The sequence below is a fragment of the Lactuca virosa genome, chromosome 9, assembly GCF_052849685.1.
Source record: "Lactuca virosa cultivar CGN04683 chromosome 9, Lactuca_virosa_CGN04683_v6, whole genome shotgun sequence".
In the NCBI taxonomy this organism is placed as follows: Eukaryota; Viridiplantae; Streptophyta; class Magnoliopsida; order Asterales; family Asteraceae; genus Lactuca; species Lactuca virosa.
The window spans coordinates 48,282,709-48,292,138 of NC_136434.1; the positions used below are offsets into that span (position 1 = coordinate 48,282,709).

The 9,430-nt window shown below is 34.1% G+C and overlaps 1 long non-coding RNA gene across 35 annotated transcripts; it reads right to left on the reverse strand.

The window, feature by feature from the left end:
• Positions 1-756: 756 nt before the first annotated feature.
• LOC145138380 (uncharacterized) lies at positions 757-7,213 on the reverse strand. 35 transcript variants are annotated; one of them, XR_013721502.1, is made up of 18 exons: positions 6,435-7,210; positions 6,296-6,333; positions 6,086-6,154; positions 5,656-5,886; positions 5,375-5,545; positions 5,122-5,269; positions 4,727-4,802; positions 4,507-4,623; positions 4,353-4,428; positions 4,157-4,264; positions 3,957-4,023; positions 3,851-3,872; positions 3,655-3,731; positions 3,487-3,570; positions 3,222-3,397; positions 2,514-2,577; positions 2,309-2,368; positions 1,465-2,060 (listed from the first exon to the last, which is right to left on the reverse strand). It is a non-coding gene; the product is annotated as an uncharacterized LOC145138380 (long non-coding RNA). The 35 variants fall into 35 exon arrangements; XR_013721497.1 differs by having other exon boundaries at positions 3,835-3,872; XR_013721473.1 differs by adding an exon at positions 757-902 and having other exon boundaries at positions 1,073-2,060; positions 3,487-3,872; positions 6,435-7,208.
• Between the last annotated feature and the right edge of the window lie 2,217 nt (positions 7,214-9,430).

Genomic DNA, 9,430 nt, shown 5'->3' on the forward strand with positions numbered 1-9,430 from the left:
TACAGAAATATCCTACAATCCATATCATTGAAATTGTATACCAACAACAACGTGGTTTCAGATTCACAGGACCCTCAAGGCCAATACCAGCATTATCAGGAACTCCCTCAACCTTATACGACATGAAACTGAAAAGCAGATCCGATCTACTGGTAAGATGATAACAATGATATTACTATTTACAAATACAATCCCTTTCACATTCTCACAACCAAGCATCACGAAGTTATGAATGCAGGGGTAATGTTGGAACAACGGAATACAAAACCAAAATAACAAAGAAAATACAATCTCCTCTATAGGAAGGTGCATATCATATAAAAAAAATTCAAAATTCAATTAAATTTTGTTTTATGAAAAAACCATACAAGGCTGTTGTTCCAAAATTACCCCTGCAGTGTGTATGTGTGTCTGTGTGTTTGAGTTTCTAGATAAAGAAGAAGACGATGGGATCAAATATGTGGGGTGGTAACAAGAGGGTATAATGGGTGCAGGGGTAATTAATATTTTTTTTTTAAAAACCGAATTATGATACATGACTCAGCAGCCACCTGGAACCGTGGGAAACACATGGCTGCAGTGGCAGCAGCGGGAAGTTATCAATGCGGGGGTAATTTTGGAACAACAGACACAGAATCACATGTATACAAAATGAAAGTACACTTCTATACGAAGGTGCATGTTAATATACTAACAAAAAATCAAAATTCAATTACATTTTGTTTTATGAAAATTAATTTTGATACATAAATGATAAGGCCCCTGGAAACAGAAGAATCTATTAATCGAATAAACATGTGTATACAGTAGCAGAAGCAGCAACATATCTAAGCAGCTGTAATTTGGAAATGATCAATACAAAATGAAGATAATCTATAAAAAGCGACCTACACCATAGAAAGCTACACATCATATAAAAGCTTAATTAAATTTATTTTTTTAAAATTGGGATTATCAACCATGAGTCATAAGACAGGTGGAAATAAGGGTATAAAAGGTATCACATACGGTTTATATGACACAAAGGGTAGAAGTTGTAGGAAATCATAAAAGAAATAACAATAACAAACACCTGCATACAGAAATAGCAGCAGCAACATATCTATCCAAGGGTAATTTCGGAATAACAGATACAAAATCAAACCAATCAATGAAACCAAACGTTGACTATAAGAAGCTGTATATCATATAAAACATGTCAATATACTAAGAAAAAATATAATTTCAATAAAATGTAAGACAGTTGGAAACAGAGCAAACAGTGAGCAGAAGCAGTAACACATCCAAGGCGGGGTTAATCAGGGTTTTTTTTGAAAGAATTACATTATGATACATGAGTGATGAGGCAACTGAAAACAGAAAAAACATGTAATTCAATAGACCCATATATATAAAAATTTGGAACAAAGGCACGCACAGAATATGAAATGTACAATAAAAGGAAAACAACCGGAAAACATATAATGAACAAAACACAGCCCCTTTCACGGCAAGGTACATTGCATATAAAAGATAGCAATATATCAACAAAAATAGAAAATTCATTTACATTTACTTCTAATACACACAAAATTATTATACATGAACCAGCTGGAAACAGCAGAAACATGAATAAAATCTGGCAAACTACACATAACATCATATGAAAAGTGAAAGAGGAGCGAAGTGGAAAACATACATGCTTCAACTCCGCCAAACGTTTTGTCTTCCTTAAGAAACCGGATAAACTCATGAACTTTGATATTGAACACCCGAGCAATGATATCCGCTCTACTATGGGGATCGGTTTGGCGATGTATATCCATATAGCGGGTGATCTCTGGCCACTTCACATTGCATGTAAACGTGATAAAGTATTGTGGGTTGCCATACACCCTACATATGGAAAGCGCATGACTGTACATGAAGCGGGGACCACCAGTAAATGACGCGGGCAAAAAAACACGTTTCCCAACAGCACCTGCCTCTCTATCACCCTTAGCAAGCGCATCGTAGAGTCCACTAACATAATCCGCTATATAAAATAAAGGAGGTGTTGAAGCCTTGGCCGTAGAAGCAAGCTGGAAACAACAAAACCACAAAAGACACAATAAGCAAGTCTAAAGATGGTCCGGATTCGTGAACTTTTTTTGGTCCTACATGCAGGAGATTTGGAGTGAACGTGTTGCGGGGTTTGGAAACCATCGGTTGATTGTAAAACGGATCATGTTTGTCATTTTTTTCTGTGCATCTGTTACACTCCAAATCCAAGTACTCAATAAACAAATATTTACTTTTTGATGCATAAAATGATAATAGAGTAACCTACAGATTTGGTGCATGGTGATTATCCCTCCAATTCTAGTGATATCAAGTGCTAAAATCTCACCTTCATTACATTAAAAGTGAATAATTAGAAGCAAAAGAAAGAAAAATACATTCAAAAAATTACAAATAAACAATGTGGATTAAATGCAAGAAAAAGCAATACACTTCCAATTTTTTCCAAAATCTCAGTTCTTGATTCCATTTACCTCAGCATTCCGACTTTCATCAGCTACTGCAGAATGCAGATGTATTCATTTGAATTTCAGCCCCCTAAAAGAGTTGCAAACCAAAAAACTATAAGATTGTGCCAAACCAATAATTCATGTATATTCGGATAACAGGTAAGATCATAAAAATAAAATTTATATTGTATAAACTAATGGTTTATTTAATTTTCACTATACCTTTTGTAGATACCATAAACGTAATAGAGAAATTTTATGAATGAAAAAATATAGACAAAAACAAACTTAAAAAGCATAATGTGACACAATATGACCTACCTTCATTAGGTAGGTACATAACATTTTCCAAGTTTTCTTATAAGGACTTCATACACTAACAGAAATCCAATAAGTCAGAAAGCCATACACAACCACAGACATATAAACAAACAACTATAATTATTAAGTTTAGGGATAACTTATTCTCGTCAATCGACTTGCCCTAGCTCATTGCCTCTTATTAATCACTGATTTGGAATAACAATTGTGATATAAAATAATAAAATTAAACATTTGAAGAAAGAAATGAAAATCAGTCGATGAACACTGAATTGAAATAACTGAAATATAATGAAATACAAATACCATACATTAAATTGCAACTTTGTTTGACAAATCAAGTTAAATTGGAGTGACCACAAAACTATACAGAAGTATCAAAGATGAAGAAATGGTGAAAAGAACTAATACCAGCAAAAATGGGGCCATTTCATGACAATATGCTCACCAGAGTAGAGTATAACATGCGAGTAATAGAAACCAGTCTCCATTTTTCTCATGATGGCAGAACCTCCTATTACTGAAGCTTCAGCCATGTTCTCAACTTCAACGTTTACAGCTTCATCATCAACACACTTTGACCAAATCTATGTAAATAAATAAAAAAAATATACAAGGTCAATAACGGAAATAAGAAAAAAAAATTAGGTTTGTAAATAAGCAAACTATATACAACCTGAACCATAAGAAAGTATTAGGAAACATTTCATTCACCGGATTCCACCTCAGCAATCTTGCCAGATGATCCTCCTTCTTTGACCTAGTTATATGTAAGATTGTGATTTCAGTTGCTATTTTCTACAATTTAAAATCCAATATTATTCATCATATTTGTTGCTATTACAGAAAACAAAATTGTCCCAGCTTCATGGATGTGGTTGACAATTCCCAAACTCCAAGTGGGAATAGACATTCCCTAATCTAACATTTCCAAGTGTACCCATTAAGACATTAAGATGCCAAAAAAAAATAGAAAAATGTAAATAATACTGTAAGTGAAAAACTGCCAAAAAAGGCTACTAACCAGGGAAAAACATTACCACATTTTTTCAAGTGGCACACCTGCACATTGTCACTATCAATAATATGACTCAATTTTTAATTAAAAAAGACAATACCTCAGTTGTTTTCTTTGCATAATCTAACCTTATTAGCAGCGTAATCATGTCAAAAAGCTTCAACCAATAAACCAAGTAGAGCTTCCACCCATTTTCTGTTCAGAAGAAAAAAAAAAGTTAATCTCCGACCATTTAAAAGTCTATCACGCCTCTAATCAATACATTTTTTTGTATTCTATCGGTTGCATATGTAACTTCTCAAGGAAAAAATTGGAGGATTAGGATTACCTGTATGGATATATGAAGCATAGAAAATACAGGTGAAGAAATGATGGCAAAACCATATGGGGGAAAGTTGTAGCAACCCTTCCATCCTCTATAGATTGTTATTCACCACTGTAATAATAAAAGAGATAAGGGGAGTTTTTTGGAATGAGGATAAAGAATAAGAAATGTAGAGGAAATAAGAAATATAGAAGCAAACCCGATAGATATCATCAAAATCCGCAAATTCGCCGATTTCAGAATTTGCCAGCCGTGGTGTCACCGAAACTGAAAATCTGCCGAATTCATTGGGTTTTCCAGGTAAAGGAATTCTGAGAAATTGATATTGGATTGCATAGGAGTGAAGAAATTACCGTGGGTTGTTGTTGTTCTTGGGGATTGTCTACTTGGTTGATGGATTCTCAATGAATGGCCATTGTGAGATGCGAGTGATTAGTAACTGATGGAGACCGAGGCCAGATCTTGTGAAGCTAATTCACCAAAATTGCAAGTTATTGTGTTCAATATATCAGTAAAATCAGCAAAAAAGCAAAGTAGCAGCAAAAAATAGATGATGGATTTGTATTACTTTACCGGATCTTTTTCAATCTGGCTGAATACAATTCCTTTAGCAGGACCATCGCTTTCAACCATAAATCTGATTTCTTCCCTGTGGAAAAATTAGTAAACTTTTGATCTCACATTAACAAAAAATTTTAAAAAAGATTAATAAAAAAGTTGGAAAATATAAAATGACTTCAAATTTTGGACTTAACTTCTAACTTTGACTAAATGACAGGGACTATATCCACTGTAAAAAGTAAACTTAAAAAAAAAATCCAAAGTTTGTAATTTTAAGAAAAACACAGAGACCAAATTTGTAATTTGCTCTTATTATAATCAAAATTTGATTGGTTGCAACTTGTAAGTGAAATCTGTGAAGTAAATAATTTGGAGAAATAAAAAATTAGATAGAAAGAGGATTATACGTATTAATCTGTGCTTCACTTTCACTATAAAGTGAAGGGCAATTTGGGCATGTTTAATCGTCTGCTTCCCCAAAGACATGCTCTCTAGCAGCAGCTTCCCAAACCTCCGTTTAATCTTCCAAAAAACCATAACCGACTCTCCTTAAACCTGCAATCAGAAACATCAATGAACTTTTCTACGAAAGTAGTAACTCATGGATTTTGGATCTATTGTCATTCCTTATAAAGATGTCCCAACCATTTTGAAAGATACCTGTGCCAATTTTTTAAGTCCAAGCTATGTATCGTTTCTGTCAAAATGATCAGTGAACGAAAAAAAAATGTGTTGAGCTTTACATGTAATGAATTAAGCATTGATATGTCACCATTTCATCACAGTGGTCATCAAGGAAAGGCTTAACAGTCCAAAAAACTCTTATTACTGCTGTAAAATCAATGGTGAGAAGATAGTTAAGCTATAATGTTCAGACTCCAATAGAATTTTGTAAAAAGAAAGTAAAATGTACAAATAAGCCTGCAAAATATAAAACATACCCACGAAATCAAACCCTAATTTATTGAAGACTTCGATTTACCATCTGGGCTTGAGGCTTGAGTTACGTCTACTCCAATCGGTGAACAGTGAAACGCAGTATCGGTAAATTAATCACTTTCTGCCACTTCCGATTCATGATTCAGAAATTGAAGATGAGATGAAACAGAAAAAAAAAAAAGACAAAGATTTTACTAAATCTGTACTTCCGATTCATGATTCAGAAATTGAAGCTGAGATGAAACAGAAAAAAAAAATAAAAAAAAAATAAAAAAAAATAAAAACAAAGATTTTACTAAATCTGTAAAAGCAATAATTTTATAAATCAAAAGAAATCAGTTGTCGGATTCAACATTTAGAATCCAGTTACATAGACATATATTCTTTCAAACATGAGAAATTCTATTAAAACATTGAAATAGCATTACGTACCTTTGTCAATAAATACAATGTTGAAAAGGCTCAATCCAGCGGACATCAACATACTTTCTTTCACCTGACCTGTAATATTTTTGGTTTCAGTGTTCAATTTAACCATTCTCTACTCCATAATTCATTGTTACAAAAAAACCCTATCTAACCTCAAATCAATTAGTTGTTACCGAAAAAAAAATCAATAGAGGGTGAAGTTGAATGTTGCACCTCATAGAGAAAAAAGCCTTATGTGGCATGTTATTCGTCTGGAGATGTAAAAGGCGACCACAAAAGAGAAAATCGACTCAGTCGTGTTTCGTGGTGGCAGAAAATAGATGATCGGGGCTATTGTTTTGATTGGTCTTACCAATTTTGTCGATGTTTCATCTTTGGCTTGAAGTCGCATCAATGGCTGAGTCGAATCATTTGGTTCCTAAACTTTAGGGATGCATTAGGTGTTGAAGAAGTATAGGAAGGCGTTACAGAAGAAGAATGCCCTCTGTAGTCAGATGAACCCATACATCACATCGTGAAACGACTCCGTTTCCATTCACATCGTCAAACGACTCCGTTCCATTGTGTACAGCCGGAGCTTCCTCGCGTTTTCTTTAGTGAAGCTCCCCAGAGATATACAATATCTGACCGGGTCTCTGAAGCTGACTCCGACGCGGCGATGGTTGGTCGAACTTAGGGCTTTTACCGGGAGGAAACACGGAAGCGAAGTCAATGGAGGAATAAGGGTAACAGAGGTGAAGCCGACGGAATAATAGGGGTACTTTGGCGCCAGCGTCACCAGCTCCCCTCCAACATCGTTTTTCTCTGACTATGACAAACGCCATCGCCACCAATTTCCTTCGTGTTTCTTCTCTATCATCTTTATCTAGATCTTTCATCTCGTCATTGATTAATTTTTTCAGCAGATCGATGAAGTCGGAGACGACAAACTTGCATGCTGATGCCGGAGGTCGAGCAGATCGAGTGGAGCCGTAATCGAAATACAGAAGGAGGTGGAAAGGAAAAGGAAACTTCGGTATTACGGGTGGTGGGCGGTATGACGCCGTCTAGGGCAGTGGATGGAACTATCCAGAAAGCAAGAGAAAGAGAAAGAAAGAGATATTATTAGAGAAGGAAGATAAGGCGGTGTAGAAAATCGAGAAACATCTGAGAATGTTGATAAGTCCATAAAATGCCCAGAAACTCGAAATTGCAACCAAACACATAAACAGGGGCTATTTTTGCCAACATCTTAAAAACTTTACTGTTTCTTTTCTTGGTAACTTTAATATATATATAATAATAATAATAATGAAAGGTCTTGGCAATTGATTTCGAAACAAATGAAAATGAAAAATAAATAATAAAATAACACTTTTCACTTTCATGTTTCTATTTTTGGCTTTGGCCCAACATTTATGTATTTCTTATTCGGGCTTTCATCTGCTTTTATTTTTGTCTTCTTTTCCAACGGTTCTTCTCTTTCTTTTTCTTTTATTCCACTTATCAATTAAATCTTGATTTTAGCTAAATGTGATCTTCCTAGTAAATAACGGTTATACCTTACAATTATGAACCTAATTGATCGACTTGGCTCTATGAATAAAATAATAATAAAATAATAATAAAATTAATAGTTCTAAGTTTGGGATATAATTTCAACTCCAGTCTCCAGTTACTACTAAAACCTCGAAATAAACTCTATTCCTTTACGATGGTTCACAATCTACCTATTAAAAGATAATCCATGATGAAATATTGAAACATAACCCAAAAGAATTATGTAAGACCAAAAATGTCGATGTTAATTTTATTCAAATAGTGCATGAGTTTATTGGGGTCCAAGATATCAAATTATAGGCCTGTAAACAACTAGCTAAAATATATTAGCTCGATTATATGTTTTTGAAGCCAAAATAGAACAGTAGGTTTTTGGGCTTTTGTCAAGTAAGATTTATATTGGATTAATTGAAATTTTGAAATGGTATAAGTGTCCATCATTATATATTTAAATATACGAGTACATGAGTTTATTCCTATTTCGCACGCAAGTAAAACCTGTCAACTTCAATTATACAAGTAGGATGGCTTGCGAATAAGTCATTCTAAAATATCTTGATATCTAATAGATATTAAAACGTAAATAATTTATTGTAGATATTAAAAAGTAGATAATATATTTACTCAAGTATTTTTTAACACATGTCACTTCAAACATGAACTCATTTTATTTTCAAATGTTTAAATTCTAAATGATCACTACTATAATGTCTTCATTATGATATTTATTCAAAATAAAAGACTCACAAAATCTCCACCGTCAATTTCGTCAAAAACAAAGTTTTTGGGTTTGGAATTTCTCATTTGGAACCGGCTAAAACGACGAATTTTACGATTTACCATTCACTTATCGTGGAGTCTCTATTGGTGCAAATATGAAACAATGCAAAAGTTTGAACCCGATCATCGAGCACTTCAAGTCAAAGTTAAATTCTTGGAAGTCGAAAATCTTTCTTTTGGTGGTGGGTTGACTCTGATCAAATCGGTTCTTGGATCCCTACCTTTTTATTATTTTTTTTATATTTATCGCACCCAAAAAAAGTTATTGGCATTCTAGAAAGCATTAGAAGGAATTTCTATGGGGCGGAGACGTGATGAGGAAAAAGATTAATTGGGTGGCATGGCAAAAAATAACAACTCCTAAAGACCTGGGCGGTCTTGGGATAACAAGCTTGCAAAGTCTAATGACTAAAAAATAGGGGTGGAGAATTTTAAATTTGACAAAAAAATGTTTATGGTCAAAGGTGATTTGTCTCATTCATTGATAGAATGGACATGATAACTGTCTAATGACTAAAAAAAGCTAACCCCGGGCTTTGGTGTCACATTTCAAAATTTTCAGAAGACTTAATTGAATATGGAGTGAATCTTCCTAAACTCTTTAAGCAGAAGATTAGGAATGGAAACAATACAATGTTCTGGAAAGATCATTGGATTGGGGAGGCGTCTCTAAAAGAGTTGTTTTCTAGACTTGACATGATAGAAAATAATAAAAACGGCCTTATTGGTGATAAGATGGTGAACTGGAACAACTTTAATGTGACATGGTCTTGGAATTGGAAACATGAACTGAGGAGAGGTGCCGAGGAAAGGGAATTCTCTACGCATAAAGACATGCTATCTCATTTTATTCCCTTTCCAGACACCGACGATACTTGGGAATGGTTGGTGGACTCAAATAAGGTTTTCTCAGTCAAATCTCTTCGAGTTCATATGGATAAAACTTCAGTTATTCTTCAACCCCCATTATCTCTTTGGAACGGGTGGTTACCTATCAAAGTCAGTTGTTTTATTTGGCAGATGTTTTTA